This window comes from Notamacropus eugenii, chromosome 4, assembly GCF_028372415.1.
Source record: "Notamacropus eugenii isolate mMacEug1 chromosome 4, mMacEug1.pri_v2, whole genome shotgun sequence".
NCBI classification, from domain to species: Eukaryota; Metazoa; Chordata; class Mammalia; order Diprotodontia; family Macropodidae; genus Notamacropus; species Notamacropus eugenii.
Genome location: NC_092875.1, coordinates 348,679,643 through 348,701,971, shown reverse-complemented (window position 1 = coordinate 348,701,971; position 22,329 = coordinate 348,679,643). Strand labels below are relative to the sequence as shown.

The 22,329-nt window shown below is 35.7% G+C and overlaps 1 long non-coding RNA gene across 2 annotated transcripts in view; it reads left to right on the top strand.

Moving 5' to 3' along the window:
• LOC140501574 (uncharacterized) overlaps positions 1–17,342 on the top strand; it is a 43,737-nt gene extending 26,395 nt beyond the window's left edge. For both annotated transcript variants that reach the window (XR_011966242.1, XR_011966243.1), the window contains exon 3: positions 17,121–17,342. This is a non-coding gene — a long non-coding RNA (uncharacterized lncRNA). The remainder of the gene's footprint in view (positions 1–17,120) is intronic.
• Positions 17,343–22,329: the final 4,987 nt, after the last annotated feature.

Genomic DNA, 22,329 nt, shown 5'->3' with positions numbered 1-22,329 from the left:
TGTGTGACCCTGGGCAAGTCACTTCACCCTGTTGACCTCAGTTTTCTCATCTGTGAAATGAGTTTGAGAAGGAAATGACAAACCACTCTAGTATTTTGCAAGAAAATCCCAAATGTGATCATGAAGAGTCAAACACAACTGAAACAACTGAACACACACACACACAACACAATTAGCCCTTAGAAAAGAAGTATACTATCTTAAAAACAGTTATCTATATAACATTCTATCCAAAAATGTAGAGTACATTATCCCAGCAATATGTAGTACCCAAGGAAAGGTAGGCTCAAACTTAGAGTAACATAGGAGAGAGAGAGAGAGAGAGAGAGAGAGAGAGAGAGAGAGAGAGAGAGAGAGAGAGAGAGAGAGAGAGAGAGAGAGAGAGAGAGAGAGAGAGAGATGCATTGTTGAATGCACAAGTGGCGAAGGCAGCTCATGGCTCCTGGTGTTCAGTCATTTATCTCTTTCTAGAATGCTCATGAAGTTCCTTTTTCCCAGTTTCTATTCCTCTTCATAGCTGACTCTCTTTTCTGCTGTCAAGAATCCTCTTCCTCAAAGCTGTTCCCTCCTTTTGAATATAAAACTGTCCTCAGTTGTGTATTATATTTTCTTGAACTGCTGAGCAGATTTGACAAATTGCTGCTAGATATAATGTCTGATAGAAGGAAAAATAAATTACTTCTCCTTCCTTCAGGAATCTTCTCCACAAATCACTCCTGAGTCTATATTCCATGCAACTGAATTTCCACATCTAGGTCCAAACTAGTTAAAATCCTGCTGTCATATCTATCTTTTTGGTCTAATGATGTTTCTATTTTTAATTTTATAAGAGAACTTCTTTATTATATAATAAAGGAACTATGGTATAGACACACTGTCAGCCTCTAGAGTGTCTCCTCATTCACACATTGTGATAGTGAAATATCAATTCTCTTATACACATGTATCTGTTATAGCTCACTTGTATAATTTACTTATTATTCTTATATGTATAAATATTTAAATACTGAACTATTCAAATAGATCTATGGGTATCATCAATCTAGATATTCCCTCTGACCTGTAAATCATGTACACAAGCTTTCCTCATAGAGATCCACCACCAGTATTCTACCAGGGATGTCAAATATCTGTGACTCATAGAATACAACAATCTCCAACGAATTAATTTTGTGGAAACCCCAAAGAAAACTGCAGAGGTATATATGGTGGACATAATATGTAAATTATTGCATAAAACCAATGATACATTGCACACAAGAAGTGGAGAAAAATGTATCATCTGGGAAATGTATTGGTAGAAAAGGAGAAGGGCCAGTCATTTATTAAAAGCAATAAAATCCATCTGGAGGCAAAAAATTCAAGAATCTCAAGGGAACTGATGAAAAAAAAAGTGGGGAGGAAGTATGGAAGCACCAGATCTCAAACTATACTTAAAAGTAATTCTCAAAATAATTGTACTATTAAAAACATAGAGCAATCATTAAAACAGACTCAGTATACAATATACAGAAGCAAACTAATCTAGTAGTCTGGTACTGGAAAAAACCTGAATAATCTGGTTACTGGAATAAGGATTCACTACTTGAAAAATAATACCTGCTGGGAAAACTGGACATCTATATGGCAGAAATTGGGTTTAGATCAACTCCTCACACCTTATATCAAGATAAGCTCCAAGTGGATATGTGATCTAGATATAAAAGGTTACATCATAAACAAATTAGAGAAACAAGGAAGGAATAACATTTCTGATTTATGGATAGGTTAAGAAACCAAATGGACAATTCTGATTACATAAAATTTTTAAAAAGTTTTTGCATATACAGATTGAATACACCAAGGTCTACAATGAAGACAGTTTATTAGAGAAAAAAAAACTTATCAGTTTGCTCAGGTATAAAATCTTGCTTCCAAGATATAAAGAATTTATTCACATTTATATGAATAAGAGCCATTCCCCAATTGAAAAATGACATAGGAATATGAATAAATGATTTGCAAAGGAAAAAATCCCCAAGCTATCTGTAGTCATAAGAAAAAAAAAAGTTCCAAATCACTGATAATTACAGAAATACAAACTAAAACAACTCAGACATTCTACCTCACACTCATCTAATTGGCAAAGCACACACACACTCACACACACACACACACGCATGCACAAATGGTCAATTCTGAAAGGGGTATAGAAAAGCAAGAACACTGTTCATATGTTAGTAGAGCTGTAAATTGGTCCTAATTTTATTTTTATATGTCAAATCTATAGATTTGGCCATTGTGACAAGCAATTTAGAATTATGTGTCCCAAAGTTACTAAATAGTAACTTTTAAACCAGTAATATTACCACTAGGATACCCTATTAGTACCCTAAAGAGATCTTAGAACAAGAAAAAAGGTCCTGAATATACACAAAATATGCTTAACAGCTTTTTATTGACAAAGGACTGGAAATGAAGAGATTCCCACCAATTAAGGAATGACTTAGGGAATTATGATATGTGAATGTAATTAAATACTATTATGCTCAATACAATGCATATTTTTGTTAAAGTAGGTTTTTAAAATATGTGATTCTTGTTTTCCACGTATTCCTATAAATGTCCAGTGGAGGATCCCCTCTGTGTTAGCTGCCTGCCTCTGGGCTTTAAAACTTTTGATGAATGTTAGTTAGCAAATAGGTGCTGCCCCCCTCATCCTTTGAGCTCTTAAAAAATACATGTGTTTGACAAGCATTAACACACATGATGATTTTCATATTCAAAGAAGAACTGAAAAAGAAGGAAAGTATGATTCTCTATAATATAAAGTTTATATTTAAAATGGAAAATGGGGATTTTTCCTAATAATCATATCTTCTTTTTTTTACCCGCCCTCTTCTTCTCACTCATTGAAAAAAAAAAAAAAGAAATAATAGAACTTTTGTTTCATAAATGCAGCCAAGCAAGACAAAGAAGCAAAATAAACAAAATCTTAATCAGTGTTTTTAAGTCTTTCAGGGTTCATTTTTACAACATTGATGTTAAGGTATAAAATGCTCTCCTGGTTCTGCTCCATTCATATGAACTCTACCTCAGTTCATATGAATCTTCCCTGGACTTTCTTCATTTCAAGGAGTTTATGTTCTAATATGGAAGATAGCCTGTAAAGGAGTAGGTACATCAAAAATAACTGTACATACAATGTATATGGAAAATAACTTTAGAAGAGAAGGCTTTGGGTGCTGGAACAAACAAAAAAGGCATCCTGCAGAAGGCAGAATCTGAATGTAATTTTGAAGAAAGATAAGAATTCTGGGAAGCAAAAGTATGAATGGAAGTCTGGATATCATTGCCACTTCAATTTTGTATGAGGTGATGGACTCCACCCTCTATTGCAGCTTCTCCTTCTGTCTCCTGGTGTTCTAAAACAGGTAGAGGACTCAATACCATTTTTATCTCCTCCTCCTTGCCCAGTTCTCAGGCAGGAATTTGGCCCTAACAGAAGCCAGTTATATGCTGAAGACTGAATTAATCTCAAGCCACCTGGGAGGCATCCAACATACACCCTTAGAAATTGTACTGACCCACCTATTAGTCTGCTGAGAGCACTAGTTGCAGACCTCTTGGAGAATCTCTTTAGGACTAACTGGGTACTGAGCTGATCTATCCTATCTATCTGAAGGCCCCGTAAAGACCAGTATCTTTAGTCCTTTTGGAATACCCTGAGACTTAAACTGCCTACTGTAAGCCCAAACGTAGTCGGTTATGCAGCTTGGCAAGAAAATAAAGGTATTAGATGAGCTTCATTGTTGGAAAGCCATTAGTTGCTAGTGTGGTGTTAATGAAATGATGATTCATTATATCCACAAGAAAGAGGAAAATATTTATGGTATTGTAGATTTCATGTGTTATAATAATGAATATTGCCTGAAATCAATGTGTGTTTTTTTTTTTGAGATGTTAGCACAAAAGGTCACAGAATTCTCAGGAAGTACTATTGAGAAAAAAATATTTTTCATGTCCTATTTTATTTTATATGTTGCATTTTATGGGTTATTCCATTGTTACTGTGTTAGGAAAAGTGCATTTTATCAGAATTATTGTTTTACTATAAAGAATTGTATGCAGGAAAGTGTATTTCAGCAATATCCAGAAAAAGATTGCAGTGTTTGGTAGCATGGAAATCTAAACTTCTATTTCCTATAGGTTCAATGTACAAACATTCATTTTTTTTACTTTCTTGCTGTTTTCTAGAAATGTTGCTCCCTGTAAAAGTTGAGGTTGACTACATACAATGAAAAATTAGTGGCTTAACCAAAATGTGTGCCTTGAGAAAAAGCCTAATTGTATGTGAAATACTTTTAAATGAAAATATCTTATCTTTTCTTAGCATATATTAAAACTTCTAACATAAAAAATGACAGAAGTACAAAGTAGCACTTCATGCAGCAGATAGAGTGTTGGGCCTGGAGTCAGGTAGACTCCTCTCTATGAGTTCAAATTTGGCCTCAGACACTGTGTGACCCTAGACAAGTCATTTGAGGCTATTTGCCTCAGTTTCCTCATCTGTAAAATGAGCTGGAGAAGGAAATGGCAAACCACTCCAGTATCTCTGCTAAGAATACCCCAAATGGGATCACAAAGTATCAAACATAACTGAAAATAATTGAACAACAAAATAGAAGATGCTTTCACTCTTGTTGTTGTATATATCACATGACATTTTAAAATACACTTGGGTTTTTTTGAGAATAGTCATTGATGATTTTGCAAAATAAGAAATTATGACATTCATCACTTGATGTACCATAATGCTTAGTGTTGATAGTTTTCATTATGGTATTTTTACATCCTAAATTACCTTTCTCCTCAGTACTTGGTTACCATTTAGAGTAGAGTAACTAAGATAAATTCTAAATTAAAGAAAATCAATTGAATCTTACTTGTATCTGATGACTATATACATTTGGTAATTTCATTATTTTTAAAAACTAAATGAGCATTGTAATTTATTTATTTATTTTTGTGGTTAGAGGTCATACATAAATTAAGTTCTAAATTTCAATCAGTTAGGTTTTATATATATCTGGTACAGATTTTCCTCAAACCATAATTCCTTCCTTCTATCAATATCCATAGTATTTTTTTAACCTCCTGAAACTTGTCATATTCTGCCGTTTATTGTAGTGCAAAAGTGTAGAAATATGTATTTGCTTTATTCTTACTGCTACATCATAAAATGCTAAGTAACAGGGACTTTGCTACTCCCTTTTAATTACTTTTGTGCCTCGGCAGTACATTGAACATAGAAGAGGCATCTAGGGTTACAGCAGATAGAGTGGTGGACCTGGAGTTAGAAATATCTGAATTCAAATCCTGCCTAAGATACTAGCCATGTGATCCTGAGGAGGTAATTTAATCTCTTTCTGTTTCTTCATCTGTCAAATGGGGTTAATAACAGCACTTATTCATTGGAGTTGTTATGAGGATCAAATTTGTAAAGTGTTTTGTAAGCTATAAATGTAGCACTATGTGAATGTTAGCTATTGATGATGATTGTGATGTTTAAAAAGCTCAAAAGAGACATAGTTTCTGGGTGATCATCTTATTCATAATGCTAGCATATTATTAATAAAAAATATGGTCACTTGACCATCTCTCTTAGATCAAAGAGATATCATGGAACTCACTCAATGCTTATATGCCCTTGGAAGAGTGGGTGTTCCACGGGGGTGGGAATCAACTCTGATTGATTAACAAGTAAAGAGAGAGAATGAATATTATAATGAGAGGTGGACTCTTCTAGTGAGGCACTAAGGGATGTGACTTCGATCATGTGATTTACTTCCAAATCGCCTGCCCTTCCCCCAGCCTTGGGAAATCTAATTAAAGAATTTATCTCCAACCAAACCTAAATATAACACAATCGGCTTCCCCACCTGGGTGGAGTCTGAATAAGATTTGAGGAGAAAGCCAATCCAATCTTATTATCAGCAATGTCTTTCAGACACTGAGGCCAATAAGGTCTCAGAGATGGATAAATCCTGTGTCTATGCCATTTTGACAATTAGCTATTTAGTAATCATTTCTCTCAAGATGATCATGACAATGACTCTGATGATGGTGATGACATTAAAAACATTGGCTTCGTGGAACGATGTTGAATCAAGGCATATAAGCAATACCCCCCGATGGACAGTTCTGTGGTCTATGTACCCTTGTTTATTCCCTGCCCCTTGTATATTCCAAAGCCATTTCTATCAAAAACGGCTTCTCCATAATGAAGAACAGAATATGAACTTAGACAACTCACCTCATCACACAAACATGGCCTCTCTGGCTTTGAGCTGTCCTTTAACTTTCCCATCACTGTCTTGTCATATGCAAAAAGTTTAATGATACTTTCCCCCTGTATACAAAAGAAATGCTTGGAAGATTGATTAGATGGTCTTCTAGCACTTCTAGCACCTCTGGATAAAGCTTCTGGGAAAGCAGAACATTTAATAGTTACAAGCAGAATAATACCTCAGCAATCTAGAGTTTAAAAGAAATGGCTTGGTATGTTTTCAGATGAGAAAGTTTTAGAATTCCTAATTTATTGATCAGGAGAAAAATGTTCAGGTAGAAGCATTGGTAAATCCCTTAATCATGTAAGTGAGGCAGTTCAATTCAAATATGAAAACAAAACAAAATAGCTGTGTGTTTTGATTATTAGTTTCAAGTAACTTCAGCGATTAACTCAGAGTTTTGGTCCATTTGCTACCTGAAACTCCTTCTACTAACATTGTCCAAGGTCCTGTGGTTCTGTAACAAAACTGGGATTACAAATCTTTTGATTCCAAGTCTACTGTTCTTTTTACCACACTATATTGACCAAGAAGGCTAACTGCAATTCTCAGAATCAGATTTTATTTGAATTCTATCAAATAGGTCATCACAAAGCCTGCAGACATGTGCCATGTCTACCTAGAAATATCTTTTCAAAATCTGGAGTTGCAAATTAATCAAACCTTTACATACATCCAATAAATGCATTAACATATTTTTAATGGCATTTTGTATGTTTAAAGTTGTTGCTAGGTATCCTTGTAATCCATTGACTTCATTTTTTTTTTTCAAATTGTACTTTTTGACTTTTTAAATTGAAGGCAACTCTCTTTTTCCTTATTACTTTTGTGTTGTCTCTAAACATTTAACTCTTTTTAAAAATTAAGATTTCTGGAACAATATTCAGGAGACTTTCACAAATTCCCTTGTTTTCTGTTTTCTAATAGAAATTCTGTATGACTCATTCAAATTCAGAGAACTGCGTGTTCACCAGTACAAGTATTTTTGGTTCATCAGGGACAACACTAAGCACGTATCAAATTCATTCTACTCCTTTCTTCCCCAAAGTGTTTAATGGGATAGCACTACAACATATGTAGTAAATTCCCATTTCCCTTTTCATAATTCCTGCATCTGTCATTTTCTTTAATGCCAGCTTTTTATGCCCTCCTCATTGGTATTTAGCATACCTAGAAAAAAGACCTTCACAAATTATAAAAAAAATATTGTTTGGTTAACTATTCAAACTGAGTACTAACTACTACATTCCTTGATATAGTATATCAGCCACACAAACATAAACTATATACTGACGCTACCTTTGTTTTTTCAGACTTTTCACAATGGGAGCTATTCAGGCTTTTGATGACATTTCATGCCCTCTATTCTTTCCTGAATTTGTCTCAGCTGTAAATATTGCCAATGTTGATTAAATTTCCCAAATTAAAAGAGTCTCTTAGGGTCTGAGCCTGTAGTATGCACTCAATGAACAGGCAAACTTCCTCTCAGTCAATAAAAACGTAATGCGTATAGTGCCTGACTTACATCAGTCCCAAAAGAGTATCCAGATGCCATGGCCTACTGCTGTCTCAAAGGGATCTAGATTGGGTGATCCCAATTTTCTCAGTCAGGACAATGGGATTTGGAGGATAGAAAAGGCATCATTCCCAGACTTGAAAGTCAATATATTCACATTCTATGTAAGATACTACTGTATGTGTATATGTAGCATATATGTACATAAGCTTATGTTAAATAATTAAATGGACAAATTTTAAGGGAGGTAGCCTAATAGAGCGGGAAAACATTAGAGGGATTCAAGGGCCTTATTATACTACCTTATTATGTGATCCTGGACAGGTCATTTACTTTTCTGTATCTCAGTTTCCTTATCTACACACACACACACACACACACACACACACACACACACACACACACACACACACACATACACACACACGCTGAACTAGATAATATTCTTTACAGCTCTAATGTGTGTTTGTCCTTCATTGCTGAAGAAAACCATGCTGTCAGAGAAGTAATGGCATACACTTGACTTTGTTTTGAGTGGGGGAGGTCTATGCAGGTCACCAGCCTCATCTGAATCCAGTGACCAGATATTCATCAAGATGACTGGAGATGACCCAGGATTAGGCAATTGGGGTTAAGTGACTTGCCCAAGGTCACACAGCTAGTGAGTGTCAAGTGTCTATGAATAATTGTATATATCAGTGATGCTAATGGTATGTATCAAGCAGGAGTTGGGGAGATTGAAAAAATTCAGGTTTAAGATGAAAAAAAAATCAAACTGGAAGTTGAAATAGTTCCTTTCACTATATCCAAGCTAAGAAAACTATCTGGTTAGAGGAAGGACAAAGGAATTTTGCTTGGATTTGGCTTTATTTGAATATTTTAAGTGTTAACTATGTGTAGAAAGTGATTTTATACCTTTTCTCCAATGGTACAAAATATCAGAACAGCAGGCTTTCCATAGAAATAATTATATAATATAGTTTACAAAAACAGTTTTCCTTGACATAATGCCTTAAGGTAAGTCAGTATCATTGTGTCGTTATTTTACAGATGTGGAAACTAAACTAGAGAGTTTAAGTGGACTCCCCAAGGTCACCTGACCAGTCAGGGTTAGGGTTTGAACATAAGTCTACTGACTCTGGGGTCTGATCTTTCTATTTAGACCACAGGCTTCTAAGGCAGAATTCTGCTATGAGAAGAGACACAGAATAAGAAATGTCACACTTGCCAAGGGTCATCCCAAAAGGATGGATAACATAGCATTAGCAGGAAGTGGTTCTTCAGTCAGTGTTTCTTCCCACGGAGGTAGTAAGAGACTAGTTGCTCCATTTTCCCTTTCTTCCCATTCATTTTAAATGTCTCTTGAATATAAATCTGTGGCCATTACGGTTTGATATTTCCAAAAATCCTAGTTGAGAGAGAATGATCTAGAACTGGGATGGGGATCCTGTGGCCTTCTAAGTCCTTTTGACTGAAACCAAGTTTTATAAAACAAATACTTTTATTAAGGGGATTTCTTCCATGAAGTTTGGATTCAGTGAAAGGGCTGCACTTGAGGACCTGGAGGGCCACATGTGGCCTCCAGACCACAGGTTCCCCACCCCTGGTCTGTAGACTCTACACTCTGCAATCTGCTCTGATTCATTCATTTCCTGGAAGGCTTCAGTTACCTTGAGGTCTGAATCCTGTGGTTTGGTCATTGTGACCTAGATAAATAGATGTAAGAAAATGCTAGATGCTGTTTAGAAAGCAAATTGTTCCAACTGCCTCACTGCTCAGAAAAACTGTGCTGCAGCTTTGGGAACAAACTAATCACTGGCAGTAGACAGACTCTGGGTCCGCAGAGGAATAACGAGACACAGTCTTGCTATAACAAGTATTTGACAGGTTGCCTTATTGCTGTTTCTGCGTGTTATTTATAAGAGACTATGCAGTTCATTTCACGAATTTGTAAGAAACTCCATACTGATGGTCTACCTGGCCCAATAATCTCCCTCTGATAATGACACCCAGGGACATTTTGTGACCAAGCACAGCTGTTGCCCTTGCTGACACCATTTATAATCGTTTCTATGTGCCTTAAGAGTCCTAACTTTTTACTTTGTGCTACACTTTTTTATTATCTATTACTATGGGGTTACATGTTGAAATTATGACACCAATTTCGGTTTCCAGGGTTTAAGAAAAAGTACAAAGTTAAAATAAAGCAAGGAAAGGAAGAGTAGGGAGCAACTCTAAGCAAACCCATTTTCCAAGCTTCCTTCTGATGGAATATAAGCTCCATGAGGGCAGAACTCTGGTTTAACTAAACTTTGTACAGTGCTCTAAACACGATGGACATTTGGTAACCATTGAATAAATGAATGAAGACCACACTTCCTTGACTATCTTCTCTATCAAAAGAAAAATCAGGACTCTGTATGCCTCCATTCCTTAAAAAAGTGGCAAAAGCTTGCCTTTGTTCTATTACTGATAAAAAAGAGGCTGTGTTTGCACATACCTGCTCATTTTCACATGGTATCTGCCATTGAAAAATGTACAGGTTAAGGTAAACTGGGTGATGTATGGCCAGAATATGATTGTTGTCCTCGCTTTTTAAATGAGGTATTACAAATAGGATATGTTCTCTGGCTACTGCACTGAAAAGACTAACAATGACATCCATTTTCCCCCATGCCTGCATATGAATTGGGAAAGGGCCTAGAATATTCTATAGTTGTGGTTTCTTTTTGCTTTGAACCATAAATGAGTGAAGAAATTCCCTCTACCCATGCAGATCAGCATCCGCTCAGCAGTATATAGTCCCAGTTTCCTGGGACACAGAGAAGTTAAGTGACCAACCCAGAGTGATTCAGCCCATATGTGTTAGAGACAAAACTTGAACCTTGCTCTACTTAAGGTCTTCCTGGTGCCAGTTCACTTCACAGTGCTACTTGTCATGATAACTTATATCTGGGAAGAATTTTTTTCTTAATAGGGAACTGTGCGACTTTGAATATTGATAATGTGTGTTAAATGTTTTCCTGAGAAGCAACAACCACAAAATCTTAGTGCTTACAAATCTTTCGTTTATTCTCATGACTCATTTTCACTTTATTGGACTAGTTGAATTAGTTACTAGAATTAATGTATTTGAAATTATATTCATCAGCTCATATTAATATCAAAATTAGATGTTAAATTAAATCTGAAGTAAACATTAAAAAATAGAAGCTATTTATATCATAGGAAGTTTTATTTTCCCTTAATGAATGACCTTTAAAAAAATACTACCTTGTAACCTAATCCTTATCCCTATCCAAACTAATCTGAAGCCATTAGATGAGGCTATTCACTCTAATATTACAAAAGAAAAAAAAGGAAAACATGCAGGTTAAAAAGCTCATCTGAGGTCATATATCAAGAGACCTATCTAGAAGTTGAAAGTGGGAGGCTTCCTGATTGCTGGCTACATACACCCAGCAGTATTATTATTTTTTTAAAATACCAGTGGTATATTTCTAAACTATTTCTTAAATTAATGACTTATGGAAAGAAAAAATAAATTTACTCAATGCTTACTATGTGCTAAGCATAGGGATACAAAAAAAAAAAAAACAACAACATAGTCCCTGCTCTCAAGTAGATCACCTCCTAATTGGAAAAGACAACATATGTGAAAGAGTTCAGCTGAAAGGTGGATGGAAAACCCTAGAGGTTCTAAAGATGCAATTACAAGGCAGATGGCAAGGCTTTGAAGACCTTAGAAGCATTGAGTTATCTGCTCCATTAGAATGGGGGGGAGAGTGGGCCTAACTTCAGGGTGGAGAAGTGATTCTGAATTCTCATAAAGGTATGGATGAGGAAGGAGAAAGGGTCAGTGTCTGCTTAAGAGAGGAAAATGGGAAGGGAAAATTGTCAAAAAGATTGGGGAGACATATGGGATGGGTAAGGAGAAAAGTCACACCAGCTGGGGACTCTAGGGACTCCACTGGGTCTGGATGAACTATGATGGAGGAGGGGGAAATTGGATCATTTTTATGAGTGTCCTCTCATGAAGAGTTATTCAGTAGCAGAGATTCTTTTAGATCACAGGTTCATTTTGAAGCTAGCATGTTAGAGGAAGCATGTAATGGAAAGATGACTGGCTCTGTATCCTGAAGACTTGGATTTAAAATCTGACTTTGATAGTTAACAATCATGTGATTTTGGCCATGCCATTTTCATTTTTCTGAGTGGCAGTTATAAAATGAAGAGGTGGACTGATGTCTTCTAGGGTCCCTTCCCAATTATAACCCTAGACTACAATCCTATGGCATTCCCATCTTATGAAACGCAAAGGAGCCTTTTGGTACTTCACAAATACCCAAAGTCTTGGTTTCATTTATTCTGAAAGTGTTTTACAAAGCCCATCGTCTCATCTGATGGGGTAGCCATCTTTACTGCATAAAGTAAGACCTCTAGTTCAAATCTGTTCCTTTAGTTTACCAGGGTAAAATTCTCTACTCTATGGATATCACTTAGAAATAAGTCCTACAATCATAGAAGTGAATAGAACTTGAGTTCTTCCTGTTCAGCTCCTTTAATTTACATATGTAGAAACTGAGGTGCCAAGAAGTGGAGTCACACAGTTAATTCATGATTGTGCCAGGGCTAGACCCCACAAACTAGATTTGTTGTTTTAAGGAACTCACTTAATCTCTCTGAGTCTCAGTTTCTTTATTTAATAAAAAGGAAAAAAAGGGCTTGAATTAAAGATCTCCAAAGTCCCCTTCAGCACTCTGATTCCATGATCTATGGTCTGTATGTAGTTTGTTTCTATTGCATTTAGTGGAATAATTTGCAAACATATTAACTTTCAGCTTTCTAATGTTTTCCATCTTGCATAATGGACTTACATTTTAAAGTTACATAAAATCAATCGAGTTTTTATTCAGAGATTCCACATTATGTCAACAAGGACCAAATCTGGAAGGAAGAGAAGTAGAAAGAATTGAGTTGATTCTCATTAAAGTTATTTCAGTTATAAAGCTGAATAGGAAAAATTGCAGGCAAAATTGTGAAGCCATTGAAATTGCATTATCTATGCATCAGCTTCACCTTTTGGAAATGCTTTTTACCTCTTTCATCATCCCCTCCCCTGGGACCCTGAAGTTCCTAACACCCAATTCCCCAGGGTTTCTTATCTTGGCCCCTATCCCCAAGCAATGACTTCTGCTCTGGGCTATTCTCTTCCTTTACTAAAGTACCCTGTAATATTTTTAGGCTTCATTTTTTACAAACATATTAACCAGGGTATTTAAAAAAAAATAAATATTCTATGCCAAAGAAGGCAACTTTAATGAGAAAGATTTGTCTTTTCCAGATGGTAAGATGATTGGGACAGGCCATTAGATGTTCTTCTCATAGCCCCTAAGTCCCACCACAGAGATGGATGCCTTCTCTGCTTTCACAAAGGGGACAATTCTTTTTATTATAATTATACTTGTTTTCAATGTTCTACAATCACTTCCATATATCTTAGATTTTTCCCCTCCCTCCCTCTCCTTCCTCCCTGCCTCCCTACTCCCTCTCTGAGATGGCATACAGTTTTTTATAGGTTCTACACATACATTCCTATTAAATACATTTTCACCTTAGTCATGTTGCATAGAAGAATTAAAACGAATGGGAGAAATCGTAAAACAAAACAAAACATAATACAAAAGAAAATGATCTGCTTCATTCTGTGATAAAATTCCATAGTTCTTTCTCTGGATGTGGAAGGCATTTTGCCTTAAGAGACCATTGGGAATGTTTTAAGTTCTTGCATTGCAATGAAGTACTAAGTCTACCAGAAAAATTCCTCGTACTCTGTGGCTGCCGCTGTGTACAAAGTTCTCCTGGTTCTGTTCCTTTCACTCAGCATCAGTTCATTTAAGTTTTTCTGGGCCTCTCTGAAGTCTTCCTATTCATCATTTCTTATAGCACAATAGTATTCCATTACATTCATACACCACAATTTATTCAGCCATTCCTCAATTGATGGGCATCCAAAGGGACAATTCTGCCTAAAGAAAGCCATTGTGGAGTAGTAGATAGAATGCAGGGTCTGGACTGAGAAAGGCCTAGGTTCAGACTTCACCTTTGATACTAGCTGTGTGACCGTAAGCAATTCACTCAGTCTTTCTGAAATCCAAGTACTTCTATTAGGCTTATCTACTAAGTTATAGATATGTTGCTATATGTTACAAAAACCATAAATCCCTGAAATAATTCTTCTATGGATTTAAAAAAAATAAAGTTGAATGATGAATGGATACTACAGTATCTCTAATGTGACATTTGTTCACCTTTACTCCAAATATTTTTTCGCATCTATTATAATTCCTCTAAATTCCTATTGACATTTTTTCAGGACTACCACTAATATGACTTATTAAGTACACTGATTGCAAAATATATTTTTTTAAAAACTTTCACAGATAGACTCAATTTAATATTACAATCCTAGCTTGGCAGATAAACCTCTAAGAAATGATTTTCAACTTCACCCCCAGACTGCTCTGAGTACAGTCAGAAGGTTCGTGTCTCACTCTTTTCATCACAGCCTTGTCAGATCTCAATAGGACAGTTTTCTTGGCTTCCCTTTTCTTCATGAGAAAGATATGCTCTTTAACCTGGAGTTTTTGTGCCTAGGGAGGATTGTCCCTCATACTTATAAATGGCCATGTAGTGTATTTTCCACAGCTCCTACTCCAAGTACTAGGAAATTATGTTGTGCAGTAGAATGTAAGCTGCTTGAGACCAGAGACTGTCATGTTTTTTTCTTTGTATCTCCAGGGGCATACGGTAATCATTTTTAAAACACTTGTTGAATTAAAGTGAATTGAGTAATCATAAGAAGTTTCCTCATCTGAAGAGGAAGGGGATTGATTTGGTCCAGGGACGGGGAATCTGCAGCCTTGAGGCCACATGTGACCCCCTAGGTCCTCAGGTGTGGCCCTTTGACTGAATCCTAACTTCAATCCAAACAATCTTGTTCTGTGAAGTTTGATTTTAGTCAAAGGGCCTCATTTGAGTACCTAGAGAGCCACATGCGGCCTTGAGGCCACAGGTCCCCCATCACTGGCTGGTCTCAGGTCCCTTTCAATAATATATGGTCTTTCTCAATATTTCTTTTAAGCTAAAGACTTGAATGCAAATGAAAGTTTGAAATAGGTCACATAACCAAACATGCAGAAAATCCTTTTTAAATGCTGCTAAATAATAAACATGGGTAGGGATAAGACCTAGCCCTATGATTTCTTTGGTATAGGGAGTTTTCAGATGAGAAAATTCCCTCCACCAATTCAAGTCAGCACCTTCTCTGCAACCTAGAGTCTTAGAGAGTTGCCTGAAGGGCTGAGAGAATAAAAGCTTTGCCCAGGATCACAGCCACCGTATGCTAGGTGGAGGGCTAAACTTGAATCTTTTCAGTTGTGAAGCCAATTCCTTATTTTCTATGCTGTGCTACCTATAGTTGAGACATTTCCTGATTTCCTCCTATTCTCCATGCTCTCATTGCTAGTGTTTTACCCTCAAAATTACTTTATATTCACTTTGGTTATACACACACAAATATATGTGTATATATGTATATAGACATGTACACACGCATATAAATGCATTTAAGTGTGAGTGCACTGTCCCACTTAGGAAATGAGTTTCTTGATGACTGGTATTATTTAATTTGCATATTTAATAATGATGATGATTAACATGTATATAGAGCTTACTATATGTCAGGCACTGTGCTATAAACATTTTGTAATTATTATTTCATTTGATCCTTACAACAACCTTGGAAGGTAGGTACTATTATTATCCTCATTTTAAAGAGAAAGAAACTGAGAATAGAAATTAATTGACTTGCCTGGGGTCACACAGCTAGTAAGTGTCTGAGGCTGGGTTTGAACTCAGGTCTTCCTCACTCTATCTACTCTATCCACTGAGAGTCATCTAACTGCCCTTCCCTTCACCATAGGCATTTAATAAATGCTCGGAGAATGAAATGAAATGAAATGCATGAGAGACAATCTGCCTCAACTGGCTCTATACTGTCAAACTAGATTGAGTTTAGGAGATAATACAGTAGTACTTACACTTATCTGTTTCTATTATGTCACTAGAGCAAAGAAGGAGGGCAGTTTTCATTTTAGAAGTTAGGCTGACACCAATGTAAAAGTCTACCAAGGAGGTGCCCATAGGGGCTCACAGAAGTCAGCATAACTTATCATCCTAAAGTCCTACTCCCTAGTAGTACCATTTCCAAAGAGTCCTTAGCTATGTAGTCTTTTACTATCTGAATATTTATTTCACCTCCTAAATGAAATCCAATTTGAAGCTATTAATATTAATGCACTGAGATAATTCTGATGATGAATTAATAAAACACTTGGCCTCTCAATATGCTGTTTGCTCTTACCATTTAATGATGCTCTTAACTGGAAAGAGGAAGAGATAGAAGAGACTCCACCAGGAGCCTGAAAATTAGAAACCACTTCATTGTTTTTAGCTTGCTGCTTTAATGACAATCGATAGAATTGATTTTGGAGTAGAAAAGTATTTACTAAATCTTTACCATGTGCTACAATCTCTATTTAGATTCCTTGAGCATCATCAGCATGTAGCATTTCTTTAAGGTCCTCAGTTTGCCTATGAATGAAGTGCTAAATGAATTTCTATACATTTTCCTTACTGTAATTTTGATTTTTATTTTTTTAAAAAGTCACTTAGTTTATATTATTCTACTTTTCATAAGGTAGTGAGAGGACATTGTTCTCAGTGAAGACAAGTGTTCATATACTGTATATATGTGTGTACACATATGTATATATCTCTTTATCTCTTTCTATACACACTCATTTGTATGTATATATCTGCATGAAAGTAAGTTTTAAAAGTAGAATTCATATATATTCCCTCATTGCCAATTCAGTTTATTTTTCTATTTAACAAGCATTTAAGATGTGCCTGCTATTTGAAAAATAATCTGGAGCCAATAGATTTTCATTTAAATAAATATAATTCACCTTACACACTTTGCCAAATTAGTCGTCTAAAGGCCAATTTGATTTTAATTGCTTTACTTGAATTTTGTACTAACTCAAAACTGAATGCACATCCATAAAATTAATTTGCATTTAGCCATTTTTTTTTCAGGTGAAGGATACAAACTACTCTTGGTCGCTTGTGAAATATGTACACCATTGTGGACAAAATGTAATCAACTCATCTGTACCCTAATTACATCTTTGTTATATTTTTCATCACAGGTGCAAATGAAGCTCAGCCATCTAACCCACTAATTGAGATCAGCCACTGTTGTTTCAAGAGATGGACTGCACCAAAATTTGAATAAACTTCAAAACCAGAGCATCTGTTTATCTGAAATGAACAGGGCACTCAAGCCACACAGACCCAAACCAGCCGATCTATTTTTCAACTTACAAAATAGACATTTTTAATAAACATTAAAATTTTAGGAGACCAGGAAAGGATCAGGCTGAAATCTATTCCAGGCAAACCTAATTTGTTCATTGTCATTTACAGAGAGCTCCGTTCTATTTATTCTTCTATTAAATGGAAATGAGTTGTTACATGAGCAACAACAGCAGCATGGGAAACGTGCCACAAGCTCCCATTTGTCTCACAATATTTAAAGGGCATCTGTTTAAGAATTAGAAGGCTTGGTAGATTTTTCTCTGGTGCAAAAGAAAGGGAGGAAGCTAGCACCACTTTTTAATTGTTGGTAAACATATGATTTTGAGGAATGCAAATGTGAATGACAAGTGGAAGTAGAGGATTTCACAGAAAAGTGCCACAGCTGATACCCCACCTTTCTTGGCTGTTCTTTCCTTGGAGATGTGAAAATAATCCTTCTGAAATCATAAGACATCCTAACTTTAAAAGGACTATTAGTGTGGCTCTTATACAATCAACAAAATTATTCCAGGCTCTGGAGCAGCTCATTCAAAGGTAGCAGTGTAATAAATGAAGTGACGATTCTCCCCTGGGGCAGGTAACAGAAAACAAAACAAAACAAAACAAAAAAACTATTTCTATTTTCTTGATATCTGAAAGCAAAAACTGAAAGAATGATTGTAAAGAAGTCCTTAGTACCTTAACATATTTAGAATATACTTTTGAATCTAGCACTGTGTCCAATGACCTAGTTACAAACTTAGACATAATGCACTGCTTTAAAAAGGCTTACATCATGCGAAAACATAACTCATCATCAGTGGTATATTTTTATCTACTAGACAGAAGCAGTAATGATTTTATATTCCCAACTGCACAATTGCCAACTGACACCCGCAACCGGGAAGGGTTCTCACACACGGGCCAATTTGATCTCAATTATCTGTAGGCATACAACTCACCTGACCAGCATACAATCCCGTCATGCAGGAGATAGCTAATAGTGATCTCTTTGCATTCTCAGTTCCAAAAAGAAAATGTTCCAGACAAATAGAAATCACCCATGAACTTTGTGGATCAACCTCTTGCATTTAAAAACAAATAAAAAATAAAATAAAATAAAGAAAACGTGGCTCTAGAGACTCCTCCTCACTGGCCTTTTACCCCTATGATTGAACACATAATTCAAGGAAATAGAAATCCTTTCCACTAGCTTACATGATCAAGTGAACTACTTTGGTCACATCAGCTGAGTATCTGGTGAACAGCTGCCACTACCAACTCAGCACACATATGGCACAGATGCCACTGTTGCTCATTTTTGCTATAAACAGGCCACAGTTCAGACATAGAGTTGACATTTATATACAGAGCTCCAGCAAAGTGTGCTGTCATGCCTTTGTGCCACTCCCATAAATACTGAGTGTGTGTGCATGCAAGATATCCCTTGATCTATACTGTCCATAGGAACCTCAACTATGTGCATCAGATTTATGCCTTACACAAGATTTGTGTGTATATGCATGCATACATGTATTAAAGACAGAGACAAACTGGCATGATCAATATCATTATATATACATGTGCATATATAAATTTTGTTAGCATTATTTTAGTTAAAACATTGGGTTATGCTTTATAAAGCTACTTGGCTGTATGAAAGAATTAGTGTGTCATAAATTTCAGAAACATAAGAAATATAAGTAAAGGGGAAACGAATCAAACAAAAAAAAAGAAAAAAGAAAAAAAAGGAGGTAAGGACACGACAGCATATCATTTCTATCATTGGTATATATAAAATGCTTCCCCTACACTTTTAAGGTGATGAAAAGGACAACTAGATCGTGTCTAAATCAGCAGAGTTTGATATGATGTCAAAGCCTTTGGCTAAACATAGATTGACTTAATTCTTTCAATAATGAACTTTGGTCCAGAGCACTTAACAACCACAAGAGGGAGAAACCCAATATAACAGAGAAAATCTCCTCATTCAGGTTATCTTGACTCTGCTGCAGGCAAAACATAGAAATATTTTTTTTAATCGAGATTCTCTGCAGCAGCCCTTTCCAAATGCCAGTATCCATCACTGATGACTGGATCAATAGCTCTGTTTTGGCCTCAGTCTCCTACGAGAGATGGCATGCCATCAGTGACAGACAAATATCACAGTTAAGCAAAGTATCCAGCCAGACCTAGTAACATTTTTATTGATTTTTGTTGTGCAAATAATGTCTTTTTGGGCTGAATAAATGGCTTTGAGCCAAACAGTCATTGTTTATGATTCCAAAATGCAATAAAGGGACAGGAAATATATTATAGCCAATGTCTCAAGGCACACAACATAATCATCCTTTGGTGGTGAAAAACTATCCAACTGAAACCATGAGTGCATATTTATCCATGCTTAAAGGTACCTGTAGGACTTGCAAATCTTACACAAAATGTCCTGTTAGGAAACAGATGGTGTTGCCCTTTAACCTATTGAATAACTACTAGAAAACCAAGCCAAAAATAAGCACTATATTTCTTCAATCAATACAAAGAAAGCACTTTATTATATTCCCTTCAAATGAAATATCAAAGTTGCCAAAAGTGCATTAGTTTAGTTTGAAAGAAAACACATCAAAAAGTACCCTGACTTTATCAAATGCTATAAAATCAAAAAATATTTTATTAAAAAAACTACCCTTGTTCAAAATCTTTGTGAACAAGTCTCACTTAGTAGCTCACTGAAAACACAGGTACCAATGGTTTGCACAATAATTAAATTTGGGTAGGTTTTTTTTAATGATAATTTGAGTGTCCTCATCTTGAACCTGGGCAGGCCTCATTTTAAAAGCACCATTAAATGGTGCTCTAAATTAGTTTCTCTTATGATTACCTCTATTTGTTCCTTGTTCTCTTATAGAAATCCTTCCCAAATGAATGCATTACAAGATACCTAACGCCCACTTTACTTTGGAAATAGAATCCATTCCACAATGTTATCGTAATAAATTTCTCATATATTGAAGGATGTGCAACCTCAAATATTAAGAATTTTGTGTAGGTTGAGGTGCCATGAACTAGATTTTACTGGTGATTTATTTTAGTGTGTCTACAAAATCATTCCTTCCCCAGTTCTTGTGGAAATGAGCATGTCCTTCAAAATCAGAGATCGGTCAACTTTTTGTGTTCAAATGAATTGAAAAATTAATTGAATAATATGATCCCTATCCAATTCCTCATGAGTCTCTCACTTTAAGCCCAAGGATGTATATATTTCTCTTTTTGTGCCTAGGATCTGTTTCTAGAAATTAAGGAATATAATTTCAAAATTTTAATTTTTATTTATTAATTTTAAAAAGTTAATTAAAAAAATTGTTTTAGACCTGTGATTTTGACAATGTATTGAACTTCCAGTATAGAGAGTCCCTCGGACCTGTGATTTCTTAACTGTAGGGAAATCTCAGTGTAGAAACACTATCCATCTTCTGTAATTTATAGTCATAAAAAGTTGGATGTTTCACCAAAAGTTTTAGTAACCTGCCTAAGGTAACACAGACCATATGTTTTCAAGGGAGGTCTTGAACAAAGGGCTTACTGACTTTAAAGTCTCCTATCTATCCATTGTACCATGCTTCCTCCAAACTACCAAAACCAAAATAAAAAACAAACAAACCAAAAAACCCTTCACTTTAAGTAACTAGGGTAATGTCATATGGTATAATAATAATTAGAGATTATTTAGTGTTCTGTTTTGCACACTATTCTTTTTTTCTCCATGGGGAAAAAGATGGAAAATGTGAAAATGAGTGACACCCCCACAAAGAATTAGAAACTGAGGAGGTACTTATCAATGGGAGAATGGCTCAACAAGTTACAATTTATGAATGTAATGGAATATTGTTAAACTATAAGAAATGAAAAAGGGGATGGTTTCAGAAAATCCTAGAAAGACTTGTATGAACTGATGCAAAATGAAATGAACTGATCCACGAGAAAAATTTTCATCATAATAGCAATTCTTTAAGATAATTAAGTATGAAAGACTTAGTAATTCTGATCGATACAATGACCCTCCACAATTCCAAAGAACTTATGAATGAAACACATAATCCACTTCCAGATAGAAAACTGAGTTCATTACAGTATAGTACAGACAGAAGCATATCTTTTTCTCTTTCTTTGTCTTGCCTTTAAAAAAAAATATGTCTAATGTGGAAATTTGTTTTGCATTGTTATACGTATTTGAAATGGGCTTTGTTTTTCTTGCCTTCTCTGCAGGTAGGAGAAAATTTGTAACTGGAAGAAAAAGTAAAAGCCTATGTGTTTCCACCAAGTTTGGAAACTTTAACTAGGCTTGTGTCTTTGTCATCCCTGAAATACTAAAAGTTCTGCTTGTTCACTCAATTTTGTTCTTGAGGTTTCTGGAGTAGAGTTCTACAAAGCCCCTGCTCTGGAAATCATATCAAGTTTAGGACCTTTCCATTGCCCTAGGGTTCTTTCTTTAGGCCAAATTCTCCCTTTCCTTGAGTTAGGGTTTCCACCAATGCCTTTTCCTTCATCACAGAGACAAAAGTTATCCCCTCCTGCGATCAGTTTTGGCTGAAGTTCCCTTTCTTTTGGGGATAAAGAGAAGAAAGAAAGTACTTTTATTTACTATTCAGTGAAAATTGAAGATTGCTACTGCTAATGAAACAGAACTAGTTGAGGCCTTTTCCTTGAAGGAGAAGGAGGTTTTTTTTTTTTTTTTTGTTTGTTTTTTGATAACCTCATTGTATTAAGGTCCTTTTCTACCACAATCAGTTAAAGCCTCCCAACCTCTTTTTTCTCTTCCTCCTCCTTCTCCTCCTCCCCCTCTTCTTCCTCTTCTAATTTCCCTCTTTTTCTTCCCCCTCCTTTTCACTTTATTCCTTCAGGGAATTTCTTTCCCATTTTGCTTTTTATCTCCTAAATTGTCTACTTTCATTCATCCCTTAGGAGATTTCTTTCATTTTCAACTCTTAGGGGATATGGATCATCTTGTCACTTTCTAAGGGGATGAGTAGGATATTCTACTCCATTATCTTGTCCTTCAGC